Source organism: Haliotis rufescens, unplaced genomic scaffold (genome assembly GCF_023055435.1).
Source record: "Haliotis rufescens isolate VD_foot unplaced genomic scaffold, xgHalRufe1.0.p SCAF_17, whole genome shotgun sequence".
Classification (NCBI taxonomy): domain Eukaryota; kingdom Metazoa; phylum Mollusca; class Gastropoda; order Lepetellida; family Haliotidae; genus Haliotis; species Haliotis rufescens.
In genome coordinates, this window is record NW_025963857.1 from 16,433,750 (window position 1) to 16,440,601 (window position 6,852).

The 6,852-nt window shown below is 38.7% G+C and overlaps 1 long non-coding RNA gene across 1 annotated transcript; it reads right to left on the reverse strand.

Annotated features, from left to right (window-relative positions):
* Positions 1-2,675: 2,675 nt before the first annotated feature.
* On the reverse strand, positions 2,676-6,529 carry LOC124120097. Its single transcript, XR_007221690.1, has 3 exons — positions 6,042-6,529; positions 2,937-3,006; positions 2,676-2,785 (listed from the first exon to the last, which is right to left on the reverse strand). It is a non-coding gene; the product is annotated as an uncharacterized LOC124120097 (long non-coding RNA).
* Between the last annotated feature and the right edge of the window lie 323 nt (positions 6,530-6,852).

Sequence of the window (6,852 nt, forward strand, 5' to 3'; positions counted from 1 at the left end):
ATTCTTGGTTTGTTTGTTTGCGTATTGATGGTTTAACGCCACACTCGGCATTATTACAGCTATATTATATGACGGTCTGTATATATTATGAGAAACGATTCACGCCTCGGTGATGATGAAACAAATAATGGAGACTGATCACCCGATCAACTAATTATAAATGTCAAATTGATATTTGGAATAAAACCTATGAAGTCAAACTGCAACCCTAATTGATTTGTTTGTTTGTTGTTTAACGGCGAACTCAGCAATATTCCATCCTTATCACGGCGGCTAAAACATAAGCGAGTCTCGACCACACAATCCAGTGATCGATATTGTGAGCAACGATCCCCGCTATCGGGGTACGATGACACGATATCAGCAAATTCCTCCACCTGCTTGATCTATTTGGTGGCCTCTTACTATATAAGATGTGCATGCTTTAATTAATTAAAAGGTTCTTTTGGCCGGAATCGAACACGCAAAACTGTTCTCTTCAGTGTGCACGACACATTTAGTTTAAGTCATTAGAGTAACTCCCCCTTATGAAATTGATCATGGCTGACAACGCCAAGTTGAAAACGTATCTTTCTGGAGTGAAGTGAAAGGGATCCATGAATTTACATTACTTTCAATTGTGAAATATATTTACAAGGTTGGTATCATTAGGCTGCACATAAGACTTTACCAACACAGACCAGTGAGCTGACCCACGTAGAAGTGCGTTTCATTCATTGTAAAGATTGCCGCTATAAATTTGGCGCTATAATAATATGTTTATTTCAAACTAGCTGAGTTTCTAGTGACGACATTTACCTGTAGTTCAACACTAAGTGCGTGCGATCTTGCAGATTTGGGCTGTAATTCATCTCTCACAAGATCGCAGATATATCTGATGCTTGCCTTCCCAAAACGGTAGCGTGCCCTTACTTCTTCATCGCTCATGGATTCGAGGTGTTGAGTTCGTTTTCTGAAAACACGGTCTTTCCTTGTGCGTCCTAAGCGTTCAAACAATATGTTCGCGGCCATGTTTGTTTTTAATGACACGCTAATGATGCCCCAGAACCTTCATTAATTTAATGACGCGCTAATGACACCACGACGTCATTAAAACGTTAGTACAACTGGATTTAATGATGCATTAGTTAATGAAGGTTTAATGACACGTTAATGCATCATTAAAGTTTGATACAACCGGGAACAATACTTACCCGGAATCTCCACGATTACCAACCTGAACACGAGTAGCCTTTAAACCTTCAAGAAAAAGAATAGTGAAATAAGTGTGCTCCATCAAAACCTCAAAATTATAAATATGAACGTGATCACTGTAAGTCTTGCCTTTGAGTACTCGTGTACTTATATGCACAACAATTTTGATGTCAGAAAAAATATGTTGAAACCATCAAATGTGTCACACAGAGTGGATCGTGGAGAGGTGAGGTGAAATGGGATTTAACGTCGCGTCCAAGATTATTGCACTTATATTAGCAACGTGCATGCACGTGTGTGTGTGTGGCTGCTTGTACTAGTCCGACTGATGCCGATTTATAGTGCTAGCACACTGAGATACCATGCCGCAGTTTAACATGAATACCCCACTCAGACACGGTATACTGACTCCGAGCCGACCAGTTCTTGTTATGGCCCCTTAATGCCGAACGCCAGACAGGGTAACAACAAGTATCATGTATGACGCGGCCGGGGATCGAACCCCGGACTTTCCGCTCTCCGGGCGGACGGTCTACCACAAGACCACGGAGGCGGTCGGATCGTGGAGAGAAACACATATTATTGTAGAGGTCCCTCAAACTTATCTCTCCTTTTTTGTCTTCGAATGTGTTTTTTTGCTTTCCATGTGTTCGATGTGTTCCAGGTGTTCGCGTGCCAGTAAGTACCGCCTATACGTTAGATTTGATAACTGCGATTTTATTTGTCACAAAATGATATAATCCAGAATAATAGTGATAATCTTTTTTCCATTCCAATACGTCAAAGCCCTCACATGATTTCAAATTCTAAAGTTAACAACATCTAAAAAAAAAGAAAATCTGTGTCTTCTGTTCAGAATTTTCAAGCAACATTTAGTTATTTGCTTTCAAACCTTCGAAATACTCTTACCAATTATTTGAAAGCAACAGTAATAGTTTGATTTGCAATAAGGCTACCACATGCATACGGCTTCGAGTATTCATTGGGGGCAGTGGGGCAGCCTAGTGGTTAAAGCGTTGAAGGCAGGGCGGGACAACTTAGGAATGGCCAGGAGTCCGAACTTTACCACACAGAAGGAAGCGAGCTACAAAAACATGTTTTATATCATTGGAAAGCTCTCGAGGAGACGAATCCAAATAATGTGTGTCCCAGTGTGTTCACATGTTCATAAGCTCAAAAATTGGCTCAGAAAATGCATTACTGCAGAAATTTCTGGCCGAATTTTTTTTTTCTGCAGAAATTTCTGGCAGTATTTTTATTTTTCTACAGAAATTTCTGGCAGAATTATTTTTTTTCTACAGAAATTTCTGGCAGAATTTTTTTCTGCAGTAATATTTAGCAGAATTATTTTAATTCAGGAGAAATAAGATTCAATCATTGGATAGTTTAACCTGGAGTTGCTTCAAATGACCTTTTTCCTCAAAACAAACATTTTTAGTTCACATGATTTCAAGCAAAAAAATAAAACTAATTTCGTGAGATATTTCAAAAAATTATTTATTCACATGCTTTATTACAAGACAATTCCTTGGGAGACTTTGCACTTTTCATTCTCATTTCTTGGGTGAGATGATTTTTTCAGTGATGGGTCCTGTCACAAAAGAAAATAGATGTATAGATGAGTGGATCCATAGTGTCTAATATAATGGATAATAGCAGCCTATACGCAGCTAGAGTTTAACTTTACAATAGAGCCTGCGGAATAAAATGTATTATAAATGTAAATATTGTGCTTTACTTACGTTTTCTTCTCAACATACTTGAAATGAATCCTTTTTTGCGTCTGGTCATTGAAAGCTATGTGCACATATTCTGAAAAGATAGGAAAAAACCCATTAAAATGCTTTTCATTTCAGTAATTAACACATTCCACAAGCTTTAGACACATGAACAAAGTAAGATAAGTGAGGTGAGTTGAAATTGGGTTGAATGTCGCGTCCAAGATAATTGCACTTATATAGCGATGTGCGTGCGTGCGTGAGTGTGTGTGTGTGTGTGTGTGTGTGTGTGTGTGTGTGTGTGTGCTTGTACTAGTCGTCTGCATCTTCCGTTTTGTACAGGTCACTCCATAAGTTGTCAGTGACTGCATACTTGTGTAGGGGGCACTCAATGTTCACACTGTCATGAAGCTGAAATTTATATAAGGATGAGTATACTGCGAAAATTACATTGGATTAATTCGTTAAAAGAGACTTATGTATCATGTTTGGGAGAGGCATTCAGATAAGCAAAATTTGCTTGTTTGCCAATCCCTCCACTTTATGGAAATAAATATGTTTATATCAAGAGACTTCTAAACCATAACCGAACTCAAAACTAACCCCATGTGTCGTAAATGGGTGCTCTAAGGTAAAAAGGATGGTAAACACGTGTTTCATTGGCAAGAGATACTCAACCCTTATGATCGGAAAGGGGGTCCAAGGACAAAGGAGAGACCAGACCTACTACCCAGAGGGGGCAGCCTGATACAAGACTTAGTGTAAAGCTAGCCTAGTCTATGTCTCCACTAAAAAAAAATACATAAATTTTCGGACAGCATAATCTGGTGTCAGATCTTAAAAAAGTTCCGAACGACTGTGAAACCATGGTAAGAAGTATTATTATTAATGAAGCAACCTTCCCAAATGTGTGTGCTGCATAAGCTGGAGTGGTTCCCCTTGAATTTCCAAAATATGAATCGACAGACGAAACGACAATTAGTTCGCTTGACATATCCAGTTGGGGGTTATTCTTTTTTAGTTTGGTGGGAAAATGATATGAAACACTGGGGTCTGACTGACTGATATAGAAGATTTAACGTGCGCTTTCCGACTGTAGCGTATTTCGCACACGGGTCTGGCCGGACCATTTAGTGTATTCCGAAAAGGGTGAAAGTGATGTGTGCAACCCAAGAGGGGCTTTTAGGGGTTGCTTATATTGAAGTTTTGGAATTTTTAAATTTGGAATAAATGCCGAGGTGGGTGGAGGAGGGAACTAAGGGAGCCGGGTGAGGTGGGTGTTTGTATGTTTATTGGATTTTGGATTGGTACATTAATTAGTTTTTAGATGCGCTTAATTAGGTCTGTTTTGATTAGGAATACGCCTAGGGCCTTGAAGTTTTCTAGTTTATTTTGAGGGTTTAGTATTTCATCTAGAGTAGGAACCTTATTTAGATTGAGGGTGGTTTGTAGTGTGGTTCTGTGTGTTTGGTAGTGGGTGCAGTGGATGAGTGCGTGTTCTGTGGTTTCGGGTTGTTTGCATTTGGGGCAGTTGCCTGTGGTGTGTCTTTTAAGTTTTTTTAGGTGGTTATTTAGGTTCGTGTGTCCTGTTTGGAGTTTTGTAATAAATCTGTCAATTTTTTTAGAGGGGTGTAGGATTTTAGGTTTGGCTAGTGGTTTTCTGAGCACTTTTTTGATTTGGCTATTTGAGTTTTGATATTGATTATGCCATTTTTTGGTTATTCTTTGTTTGTTTACACTTTTAATTTCTGCTTTTGAGATGGGTAGGTTTAGGCTTATTACTGGTATTTTGAGAGATAATTTAGCTGCTTTATCGGCGCTTTCGTTGCCGTAAATTCCTACGTGGGCGGGGATCCACAAGAAGGTTATTTGTTTGCCTGCTTTTGTTAGGTCGTCGGAGCTTTTAAGTGTTTGGTTTATTAATTTAGGTCGTTTTGGGTAATTTTGTTTTGGAGGGCTTTTAGTCCACTAAGGGAGTCGGTGAGAATTAGGATTTTATTGTTGTTTTGAGATTGGGGCTGCCCAAGGACTAAATATATCATACAATTATTGAAATACCCGTATACATTCTGTTTGTCGAGTGACCTTGTGAACAACCAACACCCTCCTTAACCCCCCCCCCCCCCCCCCCCCCACACCCCCCAAAAAAGTAGCACGCTCACGGTTTTCAATATATTCGATAACATACTACTTAGATGCGAACTGTTTAATTGACAGCTGTTAATTGGTAACGGTCAAGCCTCAGTGACTTTGCATTGGGAGTGTGTGTGTGAGGGGGCGTCTGAAATAAAGGATGATTCAGTCGGAATAAAGATAAGATAATGATCTCATAAATTTTGTTGAAGGCTTTGAAAGTTTAAGATCGGCGAGACCGTAACACAGTGTAATTAACAAAACGATCACGTGATCGTGGCGCTGATAGACAATACCCACCGACCACGTGCGCGAGACTATGTATCACCGTATGAAGTGACAATACCCGAGGATATTTAATTGCCAAGTTGGCAGGAAGTCTGGCGGCACGGCCCGTACAATATGCGTCGTTTGGGTATTCTAAATTATCTCAGCACCAGCTTTGATGGGGCAATAAGAGAAGATGATATATATGTTTATTTTAGGAAAACATTAATACAACAATTTGTTATATTAATAAACATTGGGTCTATTAAAGTTAAAGTTATTTTTATGTAAATATTTCTAACGTTATAAATGATAGAAAACTCGCATGTAAATTATCAAAATACTGCATGGATTGGTATTTTTTAATTTTCCGTGTTTTTACTTTCACTGATCACATAGCTTCATGGCCACATAGCTACACTACAAGTGTCGCCATACAGCTACAATAAGTTGCCTAATGTACATGTAGACAGTATACAAGTCGCAATGCCACAACAGGGGATGGAGATATCTCCTTTTCAGATAAGTTTGTTTGCGTATTTTTTTATCAAAAGTGGTAGAAAATTAGACTCTTACAAAACGCGTTTCGCATGGTAGCAAAGCCACACATTCACTGTTTGGAGTACAGGTTGTTATTTGGTTGTTATATGAAATAACCGTGTTACCAAAATTCCACGTTCTAGGGTCGGCGTTTCCAGAAATAAGACAATAAATATTTTGACGTCTTACCTGTATCGTAACTGCAAGACGGTAACCAGACGCTGTAACTCTGCTGACTGCACGTGGTTCGGGATCTTTGCTGTGGCTGAAATAAAGAGTGCTATTTTTTACAGAAAGAGAACACGTTGCTTGTGCCATTGTGCAAAGACATTGTGCGAAGGTACGATTCTGAATATACATGATTATATACAAGTCACATGACAAAGAAGGTATTTACATGAAAGATATTTCAAATCTCGATGTTAGAGACCTTGAGAAATGTAGATTTAACTGAATCCAATCCGATTAAGTGTTACTATCATTCATTACAAATGGATAATACGATATTGCATTATAGAGAGGGTAATTATAGCTACCTGAAGGAGCAACCATATGTCCACTCTTTGAAGTTGCCGCCAAACCGGACGCGTAATTGTAACTCGCAAGAACACTGTGTACACAGCTTCTTGGCAAGCTTTTCACCTCAATTATTTCGTGTCGCTTACAAATGTTCGCTGATTCAATTAAGGTGCATAATGACAACCAGTCAGGCTTCAGAAACAATCATTCTACAATGGATAACATATTTATTTTAAAATCGCTAATAGACATATATTTAGCCGAAAACAAAAAACTGTTCTGTGCATTTGTACACTTCAGTAAGGCATTTGATACTATAGACAGATGCAGCTTGTGGCTTAAAATGTTAAAATCTAATCTTGAAGGAAAATGTTTTCGTGTAATTCATAATATGTATAAAGGAATTAAGTCGTGTGTTTCTCTTAATGGAAAAATTTCATCTTTTTTCCCAAGCATGATAGGAGTCAGACAGGGTGAAAAT